Genomic DNA, 8,495 nt, shown 5'->3' on the forward strand with positions numbered 1-8,495 from the left:
TTATAATACTAAATCTAAAACTATAATGCATAAAATATAAATAGTTAAATACGATATACATGATTAATATTTTTTTTTATATAATCAGGGTTGTTTAAAAATTATATATTTAAAGTAATTTCCTTTCAAATTAGAAACTCAAAAACTCAAAAAATATGTGATTAAAAAACTCAAAAATCCAAAAAACTATATATTCAAGGTATACTTAGGTCTGCCATTGAAGCAGCTGACATGTTTGCGAATTTTATCATGAAACTTGCGTGGCGCAAGTTGTTCATTAAAAACTCAAAAAGTTTGTCAATATTCTGACCCAATAAGGTTGATATGCTTTTCTTGCAAGCACGGCAAGTTGTGTAGGAGTTCTTTGGAATTTCGCAGAGCTTGTTGTTGGTATTTTCATTGGTCTTATCAGCTGCCAGAATTTTTTATTGCATACAATTATCTCAGCCAAAGAAGTCATGCATAGTGCCAAACTTGATCCAGTTGAGTAGGTTGAGTGAAAGGCTTTTTCTGGTTGTGTTAGGGCGTTGTGTTTTTCAACAATTATGTACGAGTTATGGATTGAGATGAGGGTTCTATTGGTTTGCTTAATTGGCAGGGATGTTTTGGGCAGAAAGCTTTAGTCTGTTGTTGATTTTAGTTTGCCTTGGGCTTAATGAGTTTTGTTTCCATGGCTGCTAATTTGTTGTTGGACGGTGTTGGGCTCTCCGATTTATGCTTATTTTGTGATGGTCCTTTGTTCTATTTAGATGGTTTATCCCTTGTTGGATAGGTGCTTCTCCTTAAAGCTTTGGTCTTTCGTTATGTGGCTCTCATGCTATTTGTTATGTTTATTTAAGCGTCTGTTTGGAGGATATACCCTCGATGGGTCTCGTTGTTCTGTATTACTTAGCTATGCCAACATTCTGTATCAATTTCATGATACTTAATAAAAAGTTTTCATTTCATTGTGTACAAAAAGATAATTTTCTTTTAACTAAATATAAAACATAAAATATATAAAAAAAGATATACTTATATAATTTAGATTAATAAAAAATGATACATTGATTTAATTTTAAATAACAGTATAACATTACAACTTATATTTGAAAATTACATAATAATTTATTTATTTTTAAAGATTAAAATTATAAAAAATAAAATCCACATAAGATAAACAAATATGACAAGTAACAGATAAAACTCACATATGACATAATAAAAAAAAGAAAAAAAATATGATAGATGGTTAGTAAAAATTTGGAGAGAATATCTATAAAAACTTAGAACATATGAATAAATAGAATAAAAATAAAAAATAATATAAATTGAAAAAAAAAAACTTTTAAGTTATTTTGAGGGAATCATTAAAAAAATTTAAAAAAATATTTAAAAATTGTATATAATATAGAAAAAATTTTAAAAACTTTGGTAGGCATTACAAAAGGAGGATCCGCCCCTGTCTGCTTTGTGAGCATGGTGATTTATTTTGACTTTTGCTGAATTTGTATAACAATGGGTCGGCTTGTATGCAGCAGTTTGTGCAGGGGTGTGTTTTGGGACTGATCTCGTGCCCTGCTAATGTGCAAGGGAGGTTATGCCATCCTTTTTTGTATAGTGATGCTTTTCATGTAATACAGGCAAGGTTTTTTTGTCTACCTTGTCTGTGCCATAGAGATTCATCTATTCATCAATACAATTCATATGCTTTTCAAAAGAGAAAAGGCTACTGTGAAGTATTATAGTTGAGGTATTTTATATCTGGGATCAGAGTTATGAACTCTTTTGAAAGACCTATAAAGATTTATTTTGACAACTCAGTTGCAGTATTCTTTTTTAAGAATAACAAAAGTGGAAGTCCTAGCAAATCGATATCAAAGAATCTTGGTTTCAGAGATCATGTTCAGAAGCACGAGGAATGGTTGCTGTATAGATGCATGTATTTGGTGAAAACTAAAAAGATAAAATTTAGTGATAACTACTTAGAATTTAATTTCTTCCTTGATGGTGGGATGCAAAACCAATAAGGGTTCCTATCCTAGCCTGTCATAAGCTAAACCCTCAGGTGAAAATAGGGTTTGAAGGTTCTGGGCATAGGCTAGAAGACACTTTTCATATACTTTGCAGTGTTTTGCCTACAACAATATCTTATTTAATTACACAAAGTACGTGGTTGTTTACCCTTGAATCATACTTTAACTTTAGTCAATGGTTTTTGCTCAGCTTAACTTTAGTCAATTGTTGCCACTCAATCAATGGTTCCATGAAAGAAATATTTAACAGATCAAAGGCATATATATTTACACTTAATTCATTCGGTTGTCAACGTTCAAGCAGTTAATTTTGAGATGAGCTAACAAAGACAATGACATTGAGAAAGATCACTCTTTTCTTATCTCAACAATTGTTAATTATATTATTTCTTTTATTAAAACTAATCACTTCATCAAGTGAAACCCGAAAACTATGATGTTTTTGCCACTTTTGACGAATCTACATTTGATAAAATCATGAAAAAGATTGTATCGATTATCATAACTAATTCTTATTATATAATGATAATGTTATTTTCAAATACCATGAATGCCGTGACAAAAACCGTGACTTATTATAACCAGAGGGGGATGACATTGACAGTCGACTAGCTAGCAACATAAGACAATGATTAATATATACAACAAAGTTGCGAATCATTTGATTTATATGTTAGCCAATTAGTCTATCTTTGTTATCCAAACGTCGTCTCTGACTTATCCAAATATCCCCCCAAAAAAAAAGCGCTGTCTTTAAATTATTTGTCTTTCAGATGACTTAGCTTACATATATATCTGATTTATCTTTAATAATTTGTCTTGATAAATTTTATAATTTTATTGAAAAATAATGACTCGTTATGGTCTCTATTTATATATTAAATTAATTTATAAACTCATAAATTCTCATTACATATAACCAAATTTGATTCTATAAAAAAGTTAGAGGTTCAATTTAATTCATCAAAAATTATTATTTGCTTATGGAATTTGCATTGTATATGGTATTTTGTTTCGTCGAAGTTCAATGAACTAAAGAGGTAGGCTAAAGCGTAAAGAAATACCCTTTTGACTTTGTCAGGTCAAAGTAGAACAAAATTATGACTTTTTTTTTTTTGAGAGCATGATTTTATGACTTTTGAAATGGCTAACCAATAATCATGTAATAATTAAACAACATTTATGTATTTGACTAATTGATTAATACATGATTCCTCTGTTTAAAGAGTAGAATTTGAATTTATCTTTTTTCAATTCAAAAAAATAAATTATGTAATAATTAAATAATTAAACATATTATTTTACGATTAGAAAAAGAGTAATTGATTAATTAGTTAAAAGTCAAAGAATGTTAATAGTTTGAACGAAAGTTAATAGTAAATATGTAAGATTTTGCCATTTTATGGTTGTTCTTTATTATTATTCTTCGTTCTTTGAAGCAAAAAGTGAGTTCTCCAAAGAAGCCACTTGCATTTTATGGGTTCACGATGTAATTTAGGTAAATCCACTTTGATTTCATCATTTTATGAGACTCAAAAGGTAGAACACAGTCAACATTTATCCCACCCTATAAAAATAAAGTATTCCCATTTTATCTCCAATTTTGACTTAACATGAGAAGTAGTGAACTTTTATGTATTTATTAATGGAAGATAAGTACTCCCTTTGTCTCCTTTTTATTGTCTTTGTTTTTTATTTGTGCAAAAATTAAATCAAACGTTTTTAATTTATAATATATAAATGTACCCCAATTTTGATCCTTCGAGTGTGTGATATATACGTGGATTAATAGTTGAAGAGGGAGTTGCCATCCAAAATTGACTGACAGTTTGAAAAGCATATCCTTTAAGGCCAAGTCTAAAATCTGAAGATGAGTGGCCTCCGTTCCGCTCATGTGCAATGAGTGGCAACTGCATACGCCACTCCACGTTCCGCTCATGTGCTTTGCCTCTGTTAGCCCCAACTTCAATACATATAAAAGATAATAAAAATCCATATACTACACTATTTTATTCAAGTTGTGTTAGGTGAAAAAAAAGAAAACTGACATTAAATCTAACTTCGTTTACATTTTTATTTATTTGATGAAAGGTATTGAAAATTTTATTGAAACCCCAATCAGTATGTCGTTACAAGTCTTTTACATAATTGATAAAAGGTTTCTAGCGATATTAGTATCTTAGTTCGAATGTAAAAGGATCTCTACATTTTTGTTAAGTTCAAAATATTATTTAATTTAAAATAAGAATTTTAAAATTTATTTTCATGTAATAAAAAGTGAACAACTTAATTAAATTAAAAATTAATTTACAGGAAAGTCAAAAGAAAAAATGTTTGGCAGACATTGAAAAGTCAATCCCTGTCCTGATGCTTTTCTTTGGAAACAAGGACAAATTGTAGTCATTGTTTGATGATGGGCATGTAGTTTGGGCGGCGACCGTAAACTGGTGAAGGAAAGTGGAAGGAGAAATAGTAAAGACTCTTATCTTTTTATTATTATTATTTAAATACTCTCTTTCTACTGTACAAATAATAAACTTATTAGGTAATAATTTATTAGGAAAGAAATAAAAACGGGTGATCTAACACTGATTTTTAATATTATGTCAAATTTTTAAGACATTATCAATTTAAAAATCAATTAGTAATAAGTGTAGTGATTTTTATTATATTTAAATTCTTTGTATATCCTTATTTTAGTTTATATAAAATTTCTTTAACATTACTCTAACAGGAACATGTTTTTTACATGAAACCTTTTAATGATTGAATTCAAGTTAATGGTAGAGAGAATGGAGGGTTAGTAGGGGCTCTCATACTTTCCACAAGTTTTAAATTTCACAATATGTTCTTACCTTTTGAAAAAAAAATTTTATAATTTTTCCTCTATTATAATTTTTTTTTTGATGAGATGTTGCCACAGCAATTAATCAACAACTAATTTTAGTAGATTTAGAAATTAAAATAAAATATATTACAGTTGAATTATTCCTAACCCCATTGCCCCAAGACTCCACGATTAATTGACCCACCTCTTGTTGGCCTCCAAACGCGAAATCTAATCTCCCCCACTAATTGGAGTTGAAGCAAAGATAAAATAACTAGATGATTTACTTTTCATTAAATAGATAACTCAATTAATTGATTGAAAAATATTCATTAACTTTGTGTTAATTTTAGGGGGGGAAAAAACACAGTCCATGATATTTATGAGTCCAAATTATTTTAGCAATTTCAATTAATATTTTTGTTTTAATTATTTTTTTAAAAGTTCTGTATGATATTCTTGTTGCAAAAGTTGAAATTGAATTCTCTTTTACAAGATCTAACTAAGCTTCTAAGTCCCTTGGAGAGTGCAGAAGTGACTGAGATGAACGTGTGCATGACACAGCGGTAGCCTAGCACCTGTGGGTAGAAGATCTGGAAACAAACGTGTATGACAGAGACATCCTTTATCATATACGTATAATAATATAATGGCTGCTTTCACCAACGATAACTCACAGTTGACATTCATAAATCCAGAATGTCAAAGGCCAAATATATTACGTTTGTAATCCTACATGTTGAAATCTTCCTGGTCAAAATGATAGATGACTTGCATCATGTTCAAACTTTTCTTTTTTGGTACAACGTATTCCAGCTTGAACCAGAAATTTTCCTATAAATTCCTTCTACATCTTCTCGCTTTCGACATAATTCAAAAAACCATGGGAAGTTTAAGGCCTGTAGCTGTTGTTTCACTGCTTTCTGTTCTCCTTCTTTCCATTCCACTACAGGGAACTTCAGATTCTGCCCAGGAAACCTTTCTTCAATGTCTTGTGGACAATTCTCATCCATCTCACCCCATCTCTGCAGCAATCTTCACTCCTCAAAATCCCTCCTATTCCTCTGTTCTGCAGTCTTCCATTCGAAATCTTCGATTCAATGAGACCTTCACCCGAAACCATTCCTTATTCTCACTGCTAAGCATGAGTCCCATATCCAAGCTGCCATTGTTTGTGCCAAAAAGGATAACATTCAAATGAAGATTCGAAGTGGAGGCCATGACTACGAGGGCTTATCATATGTTGCTACTGTTCTTCTTCTTTGTCCTTGACATGTTCAATCTTCGATCCATTGATGTAGATGTAGCAAACGAGACTGCCTGGGTTCAGACAGGAGCAACACTTGGTGAAGTTTACTACAGAATCTCCGAGAAGAGCAAAACACATGGCTTCCCAGCTGGTGTTTGTCCCACAGTTGGCGTCGGTGGTCACTTTGGTGGAGGTGGCTATGGTAATATGATGAGAAAATATGGTCTTTCTGTCGATAACATCGTCGATGCATATTTCATTGATGTTAATGGCAGACTTCATGATAGAAAATCCATGGGTGAAGATATCTTCTGGGCCATCAGAGGAGGTGGGGCCGCAAGCTTCGGGGTTGTTCTTGCATACAAAATTAAGTTGGTTCGTGTTCCCGAACAGTCACTGTCTTTCGGGTTGAGAAAACTCTGGAGGAAAATGCGACGGATATCGTAGACCAGTGGCAACATGTTGCGGATAAGCTGCTGAAGACCTCTTTATCAGACTTGTCCTCGATGTTGTAAACAGCAGTCGAAACACTGGCGAAAAGACCGTAAGGGCTGCATTCATTTCCTTGTTCCTCGGAGATTCTGAGAGACTTCTTTCTATCATGAATGAGAGATTTCCCGCACTGGGTTTAGCTCAATCCGATTGCATTGAAACAAGCTGGGTTCAATCTGTCCTATTCTGGACCAACATTTCCATCGAGACAGAAACAGATATTTTGTTGGATCGAACTCCTTCATCATTGGTTTTCCTGAAAAGGAAATCAGATTATGTGAAGAAACCAATTCCAAAAACTAGTTTGGAGTGGCTTTGGAAGAGAATGATTGAACTACAGGTGCCACAACTGCTATTCAATCCTTACGGTGGGAGGATGGCTGAAATTCCATCGACAGCAACTCCTTTCCCACACAGAGCTGGAAACCTATGGAAGATTCAATACGTAACGAATTGGAATGAAGCTGGCACTGAAGCAGCAGATCGTTACATAGGTTTGACGAGGAAGCTCCATGGATACATGACTCGTTTCGTGTCCAAGAACCCAAGGGAGGCATTTCTCAATTACAGAGACATTGATTTGGGTGTCAACCACAATGGAAGACAAAGCTACATGGAAGGAAGAGTTTACGGAATCAAGTATTTCAAGGGAAATTTCAACAGATTGGTGCATATTAAGACTAAGGTTGATCCTGACAATTTCTTTAGAAATGAACAAAGTATTCCCACACTTCCACACTAATGCAACTGAATCAAATGGTGGCAGATATGTAGTGTATTCATTAATTTATTATCAGTCTATAACTGTTTTCTCGGTTGCTAGAAGTGTAGGAAAAATAAGTTTCGTCTTTCTTAAGGATAAAACAAAAGATTGTTGTGCAACCAAAGTTTATTTGAAAAAGAAAAGATGAAACAAATATAATATTTTATTTGTGTAATTAGAACAAATTTTATGTGAAAACGTGAAAAAAAGATCTTTATAATTTTATGGTAGTTACTGTAGATCATGATTATTATTTTATACACAGCTGAAGCTTTTAAATTTTACGAATTAAATTGATTTGATAATTAATATTATATTTATTTAATAACTAATTAAATATTAATTTTTATAACATGTCTAATAAGACATGAATCAGCCTTTACGGAGATTAAAATTTAAGTGCCCATGAATGTATAAGATGATTTTTCTTATATTCGAATATTATAATATATGCTAAACTAATGTTACATATGGATAATATACTTCAAATTCAATGAAGCCAAAGAAAAAGAAAGTTTAAGCCACTTATTTTTTTTGCTCAGCACCTTACCACTTAACACTATTTTACGTCATGATCAGTATTTAATTTTTTCTTTCAAACAAAAAGTTAAAAAAATAAAAAAACAATGTTGTTCTAACTTATAAGAAAATGAAAGTAAGAATAATAATTTCAAATTTAATTATTTATGAATAATAATAAAAAATTACAGATGCTTCTCGTCCTTAGTCTTAATGGCACGATCCATAAAAGCAATAAAAAAATAGATATTAATATGCATGTGATGTAGTCACAGATTTAATTTTCATCTTTATTATAAACAGAAAAGGGTTAGACAATGCATAACTTTGGAATAGGCAGTACTCCTATCATATATTTTATAGGAATAATCTTTGATGTCTTCTATACACTGTTAGGTCATCTTGACATTTTATTAATAAGGTTTTTAGGTAATAATACTTTATTATTTTGAAAGAAATAAAAAGTTGATATTAAAACCTAATATTGCTTTGAGACTCTATTATTTTGAAGGAAATAAAAGGTGAATCTTATTCTTTTTACCTTATTAATGAAGTGTTAGGATTTGGTGGCTTGACGGTATATAAAAACTATACATTATCAGTTTATCAAATATTAATCTTATTTTATAT

At 31.2% G+C, this 8,495-nt stretch overlaps 1 pseudogene; it reads left to right on the forward strand.

The window, feature by feature from the left end:
• The first annotated feature begins 6,555 nt into the window (after positions 1-6,555).
• Positions 6,556-7,655, forward strand: LOC110427364 (berberine bridge enzyme-like 8 pseudogene; annotated as a pseudogene).
• The last annotated feature ends 840 nt before the right edge of the window (positions 7,656-8,495 follow it).

The sequence above is a fragment of the Theobroma umbraticum genome, unplaced genomic scaffold, assembly GCF_002168275.2.
Source record: "Theobroma umbraticum cultivar Fairchild unplaced genomic scaffold, ASM216827v3 scaffold_228.0, whole genome shotgun sequence".
NCBI lineage: Eukaryota > Viridiplantae > Streptophyta > Magnoliopsida > Malvales > Malvaceae > Theobroma > Theobroma umbraticum.